The sequence below is a fragment of the Gossypium arboreum genome, chromosome 2, assembly GCF_025698485.1.
Source record: "Gossypium arboreum isolate Shixiya-1 chromosome 2, ASM2569848v2, whole genome shotgun sequence".
Taxonomy (NCBI): Eukaryota; Viridiplantae; Streptophyta; class Magnoliopsida; order Malvales; family Malvaceae; genus Gossypium; species Gossypium arboreum.
In genome coordinates this window covers 100,298,486-100,311,142 of record NC_069071.1, presented here as the reverse complement: position 1 = coordinate 100,311,142, position 12,657 = coordinate 100,298,486, and the positions used below count along the sequence as shown (strand labels likewise).

General features: G+C 34.4%; 1 non-coding gene across 1 annotated transcript; it reads right to left on the bottom strand.

The window, feature by feature from the left end:
* Window positions 1-6,904: 6,904 nt before the first annotated feature.
* On the bottom strand, window positions 6,905-7,010 carry LOC128289507 (small nucleolar RNA R71). Its single transcript, XR_008279155.1, has one exon. It is a non-coding gene; the product is annotated as a small nucleolar RNA R71 (small nucleolar RNA).
* Between the last annotated feature and the right edge of the window lie 5,647 nt (window positions 7,011-12,657).

Sequence of the window (12,657 nt, the reverse complement as noted above, 5' to 3'; positions counted from 1 at the left end):
ATCAAACAAAAAAAAATCACAAGCTCTTAACAATGGCACAACTCAAAATATTCATCAAAATTAAAAATACAAGCATGGGTTTTGTAGTACTCGAAGCAACGATCTCAAAAATGTAGAAATTATCAAAAACCGAACAAAAAACGAATCTTGATTGAGCTTGAAAGGATGGCCGAACATAGTTTCTTTTCTTTTCTTTCTTGTTTGTAATATTCGGTCACTTTAGAATAGAATGAATGAATGGTATATATATATTTTTTAACATATGTTTTAATATAATAACTTATATTTCTAATTTACTAAGTTAACCTTAACAGTAAAATTATAAAGCCATTACAAGCTGGGCTCTACCGTCCATATCACTTAAATTTGGTTTATTTACAACATAAATGCTTCAACTTAAGAAGCCACTAACAATTCGGCCCTTATGCAAGTTACCACCTAATTTTCATTTTACGAGATTAAGTCCTTTTATTTAATCGGATATCTAAACGACAAAATTAAATCACGAAAATTTCACAAATATAAATTCACACAAAATTAACACAAAAAATAATTTTTAAATATTTTTCTGACTCGGATTCGTGGTTCCCAAACCATTGTTTCGATTAAGGTCTAAATCGGGCTGTTACAATTTAGCTAACACTCTCGTTATTACCCTTTGCATGTCTCATTGAATCGAGCTTAGCTCCATTCCCTTATCCCTCCAAACATGTCCCAAGGCTGAGCTCAACACCCAAAATACTCACAATCCTATGGCATGCCAACTATATCCAATGGTTCCAAGATCACAAGGCCAAAATATCCGAAAATAACATATATTACTTACCGATTGTCCGTGCACTATCACTGCATGTTAGCATCTTTTGCAAAACTCTAGTATAGTCATATAGCATATATATTACACATTCATTTCATATATATGATTTCACTTTACACAATAGTCACTATATTCACATACCACTTTTCATGCACAATACATAATTACAAAATCACAATATAATTATGGATTTCAAAGAAACTTAAACTTGTAACTCAGAGTAGGGGTTTTGGCTACATCTAAATTCCCAATTAACACATGACTCGTGTTTACGAGTAGCAATCCCATACACTCACCACTTTATACTTTAGTCCAAAAGCTAAAAGCTCAACTAACGCTTCCCTAGCTCGTGGCAAGCTCTAACGACTCCGAAGCTTTACACACATAACCCACACAACAACCATAGTCAAATATCAATCAAAATTCATTCAAAGCAACTAACACACAAGCTTTAAGCTAAGCTCCCATGTAACTTAAACTATTAACACATAAAACTTTAAATTCTAATATCTCAGTCTATACTCAATCTTTTTGTCTAAATTTAGTTCTGTTCATCTAATTAATCATCCATGCCTAATTCGCAACCTTCAAACTAGACAAATCTACTCAATTCATGGTATTGACATTTTTTACATTTTTTAGGCAATTTTCAAAAAATTCTTTAAAACATGAGAAATCATTAACAAAACTTCAAGGTATGTTTAGAAACCTACTAGTTATTTTAAAATAAGTTGAAAAGCAATTGGAAACAAAATTTTGACTCAAAATCTCAAAATCTACCATTAATAGTTCGATTTTCAGCTTTTATTTAAAACATGTGATTTGAGGGCTATTAATTCAGTTTTAGAGTCTAAATAACATTAAAAACAATGGATACATGAATGATTACCTTTTTTGAAATAATGAATGAGTTTCAACCTAAATTCAAAAAACCCACATTTGAAGAAGATGGTGAAATCTATGGAGTTTTAGGTGTTTTTCTTGGGGATTTTTTATGCTAATTTACTTAGGAATGATAGGAAATCAAGGTGTTGTGCTTTGGAAATAAAAAATCAATGGAATAGTGAGGAAAAGAATAAGGGATGACATAAAGAAGAGGAGAGGAAAGTTTAACATGAAAACTATAGGTGGAGGGTGACTTTTAGGTTCAATTTTAAAAATTGGTTTAATTGCCACATAAATGCTCACTTTTTTTATTCTGTTAAAAATTTGTCCTTTCTCTAAAATTAAGGGTTTCTAGAACACTTTTCAAAAATTGATTCAATAACAAAGATTCCAAAGTTGAAAACATTATCGAGTACTAACCTTACGAAATTCTGACCTCATATAGGCCAAAATTCCTAAAATACCCCTAAAACTCCTAGGCACTACTTTGGGGTGTTACAATTCTCCCCCTCTAAAAAGAATTTCATCCTTGAAATTACCTTAGTTAAACAAATAAGGATATTTTTTTTTCATCGCTTCCTCGGTTACCCATGTAGCCTCTTCAGTCTTGTGGTTGCGCCACAAAACTTTAACCAACGAAAGTCTCTTATTACTTAAAACCTTCTCTTCATGAGCTAAAACTTTCAATTGGTTCTTCCTCATAAGAAAGATCATAATGGATTGCAATTTCTTTAACTGGCACAATATACGATGAATCTAAATGATACTTTCGTAACATAGACATATGGAAAACATCATGAATTCGTTCAAGCTTTGGTGGCAACTTGAGATGATAAGCTATAGAACCAACCCTCTCAACAACTCCATAAGGTCTAATATATCTTGGACTTAACTAACCCTTCCTACCGAATCTCAAAACTTTCTTTCAAGATGAAACCTTCAAAAATACCGTATCACCACCTTAAAACTCGATATCTCGACATTTCAAATCCACATAAGATTTCTGCTTGTCAGACGCTACTTTCAAACAATCGCAAATTAGTTTTACCTTCCCTTCAATCTCACGAAACAAAATCATCCCAACAACTCGCCTTTCATCTAACTCAGCCCAACACAAGGGAATTATACACTGCCTACCATACAACGCCTCAAATGGTGCCATATGAATACTCACTTGGAAATTGTTGTTGTAAGCAAACTCTACTAAGGGCTAATATCGCTCCCAACTACCATTAAACTCGATCACACAACTTCGCAACATATCTTGTAGAACTTGAATTACCCTTTTAGATTGACCATCAGTTTATGGGTGATAAGTAGTACTGAAAGTAAGCTTTGCTCCCAAAGCCTCTTGCAAACTCTTCCAAAACCTTGAAGTAAACCTTGGAACTCTATCAGAAATAATCGAAACTAGAACCCCATGAAGATGAACATTCTCAGCAATATACAACTCTTCCAACTTCTACAACAAATATTTGGTTTACACTGCTAAGAAATACGCACTCTTTGAAAACTGACCAACTATAACTTATAACGAATCTTTCCTCGAATGAGACAATGGCAAACCCGAAATAAAATCCATAGTAATTCTTTCCCACTTCCATTCAAGAATAGCAATAGGTTGCCACAACCCTGAAGGAAATTGATGTTCATCTTTCACTTTTTTGTACACCAAAAATCGAGCTACAAAATTTGAAATGTCATGCTTCAATCCTGGCCACCAATAAATCCCACGAAGATCATGATACACTGTACCACTATCAGGATGCATAGCGTAAGAGTTGCTATCCGCCTCAATAAGAATCGCTTGCTTTAAATCCACATCTTGCGGCACACACAACCTACATTAGATATTTAAGATACCATCACTATCAACATCAAAGTCTCCCTTAATACCTTGCTCAACCTGCCAAATCCTCTTTATCAAATCTCCATCTAACTGTTGTTTTTCCTTAATCTGTTACGACAAAGTTGGCCTCACCTAAAGTTTAGCATATAGACCACCATACTAGCTAAACTCAAGAGTGCAAACATAGCTCTCAACTCCGTCAATGAATTCCTACTTAAAGATCAACAACTACATCCACCTTGCTAGGATAATACTCAATGACACAATCATAATATTTTAAAAGCTCAATCCAACACCTTTGCATTCAATTCAAATCCTTTTGGGTGAGAAAGTATTTAAGGCTCTTATGATCAGTGTAGATAACACACATCTCTCTATAGATATAATGACACTAAATCTTAAGTGCAAACACCACAGTAACAAGCTCCAAATAATGAGTAGGATAGGTTTGTTCATGCATATTCAACTGCCTTGAAGCATAACCCACAACTTTACCTTCTTACATCAAAACGCAACAAAGAATCGAATATGCAGTATCACTATAAACTATAAAAACTTTCCTAGGCTCCGGTTGAACTAACACTAGTGCTTTAGTCAAAACTGCCTTAAGCTCATCAAAACTCTTTTGTCTATCATTAGTCCACTTGAACACCACATCTTTTCGAAGTAGTTTCATTAAGGGAGCAGCAATAAGAGAAAACCCTTTAACGAATCTACGATAATAACCAGCTAAGCCTAAGAAGCTTCGAACTTCTGTAACACTTCTAAGCAACTTTCATTCCAAAATCGCCTCTATCTTCTTACGATCCACTTGAACCCCTTCTGCCGAAACTAACATGACCTAATAATGCTACTTCTTTAACCTATAATTCACACTTAACTTTTCATACAACTGCTTACTTTGCAGAATCCGTAAAACCACCCTTGAATGCTAGTTGTGATATTCCTTTAATGAGAATACACCAAAATATCATCTATAAAGAAAACTACAAATTGATCCAAATATGAATGAAACACACGATTCATCAAATCTATGAATGCGGTAGGAGCCTAGTCAATCCATATGACATAATCAAAAACTCATAATGCCCATACTGAGTCCTAAAAGCATTTTTCAACATATCTAACTCCTTCATCTACATTTGGTAATACCCAGATCTTAAGTCAATCTTCAAGAACACTGTTACACCTTGAAACTAATAAAAAAAGTCATCAATTCATGGAAAGGGATACTTATTCTTAATAGTTAACTTGTTCAACTGCCTATAATCAACACAGAACCTCATCATACCATCCTTCTTCTTTACAAACAAAACTGGTTCACCCCATGGGGATACACTTGGTCGAATAAACCTCCTATCCGATAACTCTTGCAATAGAATCTTTAACTCCCTGAGCTCTTTTGGTGCCATGTGATAGGGTGCAATAGACACTAGTGCAGTAACAAGATAAAGCTCAATTCCAAACTCCACTCCCCGATCTAGTGGCAAACCCGGCAACTCTTTTAGAAACACTTCAGGGAAATCCCTAACAATGCAAATATCCTAAACTCTTAACACCTTATTAATTGAATTCATCATATAAGCCAAGTAAGCCTCACAACCTTTACATATCAACTTCTCAACCTTCATAGCTGAAACAATATTGGACATAAAACCAGATCTTTCACCCACCACAACTATTTCTATTCCATCACTATTCCTTAAAGTAATCCGCTTAGTCTCAAAATCTACCCTAACTTTATGTTCAGTTAACCAATCCATACCAAGTATCACATCAAATCCATAAAATGACAATTTTATAAGATCCACAAAGAAAAAATATCCTTGAAGTATAAGGTTCAATTTTAAAAATTGGTTTTATTGCCACATAAATGCTCACTATTTTGACTTTATTGTAAATTAGTCCTTTCTCTAAAATTAAGGGTTTCCAAAACACTTTTTCAAAAATTGATTCAATAACCAAGATGCCAAAGTTAAAAATATTATCAAGTACTAACCTTACGAAATTCTGAGTTCATATAGGCGAAAATTCCTAAAGATACCCCTAAAACTCTTAGGCCCTACATTGGGGTGTTAAATGGCTCATGTTCATATACTGTGTGACATCGATTTAATAATGGCTAAGTAATGATTTGAAATTTCAATGATGGTTATATGTTCTTCTGTTAATGCTAGTACGTTTCACTGTATTTGATATTTTTGATTGTTTAATTAACTATTCAACCCACACCAAGCTTTCATAAGCTCACCCCTATAGTGTTTAACTTTTCAGGTAAACCTCAAAACTAGGATCGAACTCGACATATGGATAATAACCTTGGACTTCGACTATTTTTAATAAGTATTTATCAGTCTCTATTGGTTTTGGTTTGTAACTTTTTAATTATTTCTGGTATGTGGCTTGGTAACTTTTCATTTGGGGATTTTTGCTTGCTTGGATCACTCAAGCATAATAATCGGGAAATACATGATATTTGACTTAAATAAAATTTGACATTGTTCCCTAATTATTGCTATATTGCAAAGGAACCGTATCTGAAAAACAAATTGATAAGGAAACTAGGTTTCCAAAATTACTTGAAAAATGTTTTTTTTTTTGCTGCATTAGTTTAACATTGAGTTTTTACAAAGATGAGTGACACGCAAACGATTTTTAAACAACACTATCAATAATAAAATGAATCTTAAGTGCAGTTGGCATAATAAATGAATGTTTTAAACTAACACAGAAGTACAATTACAATTTTTCTCTAGAATGAGTTTATTTAAAGTTTTCATAGGTAATGTAAGTTAGCTTAGCCATTTCATTGCCTGATGTAGCCTTCTCAATCTAGCCTTAACGTCTAAGCTGGGTTTGGGAGTTTACAAAGTTAGAGAAGGATTGAAGAGATGAACTTTGAATATCCAGATCAAGGAAATGGAGCAACTCATGCTCAAAATCCTATCCTTACTGTTGATGATAGGATAAAGCTTTAAGACAGTGTTTCATTCTAGTGTTTTATAAGCTTAATCACGGTATTAGGAGACCCAAAATCAAAGTAAAATAATTTAAGCTGAAGGCAGTCATGTTCTAGATGCTTCAGATAGTGGGCCAATTTAGTGGAATGCCTAATGAAGATCCTCACCTTCACTGAAGATTGTTTATGAAGGTGAGCGATGTTTATGAAGATGAGCGATTCTTTCAAATTAGTCGGAGTACCTGAAGATGCACTATGAGTAAAGTTGTTCCCATATTCACTAAGTGACAGAACTCAAACTTGGTTGAACTCATTGCCATCAATTTCCATTACCACATGGCAAGAGTTAACATAATGATTCCTTATGAAGTACTTTTCACATAGCGAGAATGCTAAGTTAAGGAACGAGATCACTACCTTCCAATAGGTGATGATGAATCATTGCATGAGGCATGGGAAAGATTTAAAGAACTATTATGAAGACGCCCTTATCACAAAATCCCCCATTGTATCCAATTAGAAATTTTCTATAACGGTCTCAGTGCTCACACGAGGATGGTGGTGGATGCTTCTACTAATGGTGCTCTCATTTCTAAGTCTTATAATGAGGCTGATGAAATCATTGAGAGGATTCCCAGTAACAATTATCAATAGCTAACCGATCGAGTAGTGTCATGAAGATGAGTTGCTGGAGTACATGAAGTGGACGCTCTCACTTCACTTGCATCTCAGGTATCCTCGATATCCTTAATGCTTAAAAACTTTAATACTAATAGGTTTAATAATTTTGCAGCTCAGCCATTGAATCAAATCGAAAATGTAGCCTTGATTATTATGGGGAAGGGCACTTGTTCGAATATTTCCCATCAAACCTAGAATCCATGTATTACATGGGTACCTAGAACTAGAACCGAGGAAGGCAAGGACTGTAATCTAATTTTTATAACCTATCTTAGTAAAACCACCTTAATTTCTCTTGGAGTAACCAAGGGGCTAGACCCAGTAACACTTTTGCAAAACCTAGACTGACCCAGCCACCTGTATTTACCCAACAAGTTTAGAAACAACTTCAAGTTGAACTTTCCAATGGCTTAGAAAACTTGTTGAAGGCATACATAGCGAAAAATGATGCCTTAACCCAAAGAGAAGTAGCCATATTTAAAAACTTAGAAAACCAAATGGACCAAGATCCAATTGAACTAGGAACCGACTATAAGGTGCTTTACCTAGTAATACGAAGAACTCGAGAAATACAAAAAAGAGCATTGTAAAACATTAACACTAGGGAGTGGAAAAATGATAGAGCTAAACACTATTAAAGTTGAAAAAGAGAAAGCTGATCAGCAGAACCAGAATCTGCAAAACCCAATAATGTAACTTTTGAACTAGTTAATTTCGATAAACTAACAACTTCGTTAGATGTAGAATTTCCACAAAAGACAATTTAGCCAATTCAAATTAAGAATCCTCCACCACTCTACCCTCAAAAACTTCAAAACTAGAAGCAGGAAGTCCAATTCAATAAATTCCTAGATGTGCTCAAGCAACTTCATATCAACATTTTGTTGGTAGAAGCTCTTGAGCAGATGCCACACTACGTCAAATTTATGAAGGATATCTTGTCCAAAAAATAAAGACTTAGAGAATTTGAGATGGTAGCCCTGATGAAGGAGTGCAGTGCATACCTTTAAAATAAACTACCCCCAAAGATGAAGGACCCTAGATGTTTTTCCATACCTTATAACATTGGAGCAACTTATTGTGGTAAGGCATTATGTGATTTGGGTGCAAGCATCAACTTGAAGCCCATGTTTATATTTAGAAAGTTGGGGATAGGTGAAGTTAGACCAATTATAGTTACATTTTAATTAGTAGATCAATCCTTAGCACATCTAGAAGGAAAAATCGAGGATGTATTAGTAGTTTAGACAAATTTATTTTTCCCACTGACTTTGTTGTTTTAGACATTGAAGCAAATAAAGGGTACCAATCATCCTAGGATGGTCTTTCCTAGCAACTCGAAGAACCCTTATTGGTGTCCAGAAGGGCGAGCTTACTATACATGTTCAGGATGATCAGGTAACTTTTAATGTTTTTAAGTTTATGCGACTCCCTAACACAATTGATGATTGTTCTTTATTAATTAAGTTAAAGGATTTAGCTATAGAATGGGAACTCAACTCTGTTAAGGATCCATTGGAACAAATTTTGATGTCAAACCCTACAAATGATGAAGAGGGAGAGGAAAACTTAGCTTTGCTAGAAGCTAACTAGAAAGGGTTTAATCCACAATCCTGTTTGAATCTTTAGAATTAGAAAGAAGAAATTATGTTCAACCAAAATCGTCAATCGAAAAGCCACCTAAATTAGAACTTAAGATACTTCCCTCACACTTAAAATATGTTTATTTAGGTAAACCTTCGACTTTGCCTATGATTATTTCAGCAGAGTTAACTGAAGAGTAAGAAGAGAAATTTATTTCATTGTTGAAACAATTCAAAAGGCTATCGAATGGACCATAGCCGATATCTGTGGTATTACTCGATCCACTTGTATGCATGAAGTCATCCTAAAAGATAGAGAGAAAAGAATGATTCATAGACAATGAAGACTGAACCCCATTATGAAGAATGTTGTAAAGAAAGAGATCATAAAATGGTTAGATGCGAGTATAATTTATCCATCTTAAACAGCTCATGTGTAAGTTCGATCTAGTGCGTGCCAAAAACATAGGTATTATGGTCATAAAGAATGAGTAAAATGAGTTGATACCGACCAAAATGGTTACAAGATGGAGAATTTTTGTAGATTACTGAAAGTTAAACTAGGCGATTAGGAAAGATCATTTTCCTTTGCCATTCTTGGACCAGATGTTGGATATACTCGTGGGACGAGACTATCACCGCTTTCTTGATGGTTACTCAGGGTACAATTTGATCAAAGTAGCACCGTAGGATCAACACAAAATAGCATTTATATGCCCATATGATACATTTGCATTTAGACGCATGCCATTTGGTTTATGTAATGTACCTAATACATTTTAAAGATGTATGTTGGTTATTTTTACAGACATGGTTGAGAAGTATTTGGAAGCTTTTATGGATGATTTTTTAGTGTTTGGAGTCACTTATGATAATTGCTTAGCTAATCTAGCTAAGGTACTAAGGCAGTATAGAGAAACAAACCTTGTACTGAATTCAGAAAAGTATCATTTCATGGTACGAGAAGGTATTATTTTGGGGCACCGAGTAGCAAGAGAGGGAATCGAGGTAGATAAAGTAAAGGTAGATGTTATTGAGAAACTCTCACCTCCAACATCTATAAAGGGTGTTAAGAGCTTCTTGGGACATGTTGGTTTCTATCGAAGAATCATCAAAGACTTCTCCAAAATTTCTAACCCTTATGCAAATTATTGGAGGACACTATATTCAACGTTAATGAAGAATGCTTAAAAGCGTTTAATATTTTGAAGAATCGGTTAGTTTCGACACAAATTATTTTCACACAGGATTGGGATTTACCATTTAAGCTAATGTGTGATGCAAGTGACTTTGCAGTAGGAGCTATGATGGGCCAGCGAAGGAACAAAGTTTTTCATCCAATCTACTATGCAAGTCAGACTCTGACAGGAGCTTAACTAAATTATACGATAACAGAAAAAGAGTTACTTGCTATTGTTTTCACTTTTGACAAGTTTCAATTTTATCTTGTAGGTACCAAAGTGACTGTCGATATAGATCATTTAGAAATTAAATATTTACTTGCCAAGAAAAATCCAAGCCAAGATTGTTCCGATGGGTCCTTCTACTTCAAGAATTTGATCTAGAAATTCAAGATTGAAAATGCATAGAAAACCAAGTAGCAGATCAGTTATCCAGATTGGGGTCACAAGATGGAACTTCATCTCATGTACCTATCTTAGAGACATTTCCAGATGAGCATATACTTAAGGTACATCATGTCTATAACACCCCTTGGTTTATTGATTTTACTGACTATTTATCTTTTGGCTTGATACCGATTGATAAGACATATTAACAAAAGAAAAAATTTCTTCACCATGTGAAGTACTATTTGTGGGAAAAGCCATATTTGTTCAAAAAGTGCACAGATCAAATGATCAGGAGATGCGTGGTAGAAACACATACTACAGCCAAAGTACTGCAAGCCGGATTCTTTTGGCCAACATTATTCAAAGATACAAATGCCTACGTAAAGTGTTGTGATCAATGTCAGAGTGTTGGAAACATCACCAACAAAAATGAGATGTCCTAAACAAACATCATTGAGGTAGAATTATTCCATGTTTGGTGTATTGACTTTCTTGGTCCATTCCCTTATTCTTTTGGTCACAAGTATATATTGGTAGCAGTAGACTACGTATCTAAGTGAGTTAAGGCCGAGGCATCTTTGATGAATGATGCTAAGGTTGTGATAAAGTTTTTACAGAAACATGTGTTCACAAGGTTTGGAACTCCTAGGGCTATCATCAGTGATGAGGGTCCCATTTTATGAACAAATGGTTGAAATGGTTGTTCAATAAACATGGAGTGAAGCACAAGGTTACCATAACTTACCATCCGCAGATGAATTAACAAGCTGAATTGGTGAATAAAGAGAAAAAAAGGTATACTCGAGAAGGTAGTTTGTCCAAACCAATGAGATTGATCCAAAAGACTGGATGACGCTTTATGGGCCTACAGGACAGCATATAAAACACGTTTAGGGATGTCTCCCTATTAGTTAGTTTTTGGGAAAACCTGTCATTTGCCCTTAGAGTTAGAACATAAAGCTTACCAGGCTCTCTAACAGCTCGACTTAAATCTCAAGCTTGCTAAAGAGAAACAGATGCTTCAACTTAATGTGTTAGAAGAGTTTCAAATGTTCACATATGAACATGCCAAACTATTCAAGGAGAGACTAAATAGATAGCATGACAAGCACATTCAAGTTCGGGTATTTGAAGTAGGTCAGCAAGTCTTGTTGCTCAATTCCAAATTAAGGTTCTTTCCAGGTAAGTTAAAATCATGTTGGTCCTATCCATTCACTATTCATGAAGTCTTCCCATACGAGATTGTTAAACTTCACGGTAAGGAAGGTAATTTTACAGTCAATGCTCAACGCTTGAAACATTACTGGGGGGATAAAATTGAGCAAGATAAAATCTCATTCATTTTATCAGATGCCTAAATTTTTATTTCTCTTTTAAATAAATGACTTAGCCTATGTTGTTTTGGATTAGTATGTTAAAATAAATTCTATCTAGGAGATTGGAACTTAAGCAGGACCACTTGTGACTCCTCCAATCTTTCTTGTCAATTGATTTTAACATAATCTTCTGAGGAAATATTTCATAAGTGACAAAATAAATTTTTAATTTTGCAAATAAAAAGGTCAATTTCGGTTCGAGTTTTAGTTTGAAACTCAATTTTCAAAATATTTGTAAGTCCAGGGACTTAATTGAATTATTTGGGAAAATTGACTATTCCTTTTGTAAATATTAAAATTAGTTGTCTTTTTTCGTAAATATTTTTAAAAATAGATAAAATAAAGATTTTAAATTTCTTTTTAATAAATAAGATAATAACAACTAATATATAATTATATTTTATATATTATATATTACTTGTAATTAATCTTGTATAGGATTAGAATTATTTAATATTTTTTAAACATTTTTTCAGAGTTTTATTTCTAATAAATAGGATAATATCAAGTAATATGTAAATATACTTTATATTATATATTAATTGATATTTTTTTAAATAAGAATAGGAGTTATAGTATTTGAATATTATATCTTCTAAGAGTTTGAGTTGAATTCCCCATACTCACACTTTAAATACCACCTTCCCATTAACTTCCTCTATTGTCATCTACAACACCATCCACCATCCTAGCATTTAGTGTTGCAGCCTTCATCTACCTTCATCGACAACTATCAACTGCACCACTAGCAACCACACCAACCAGCAACCACCATCGGTCGCACATGCTACCCTGCACACCTGCTCGCACGCAGAACCCACACATTCTGCAACTCACACCTGCCTCTGCTCATACACCAGCCACATGTTGTGCCTTGCTCTGCTGCTGCTTCTTTGCACGCACTTCACTACTTCCCTAGCCCTCATGCACCCCAGC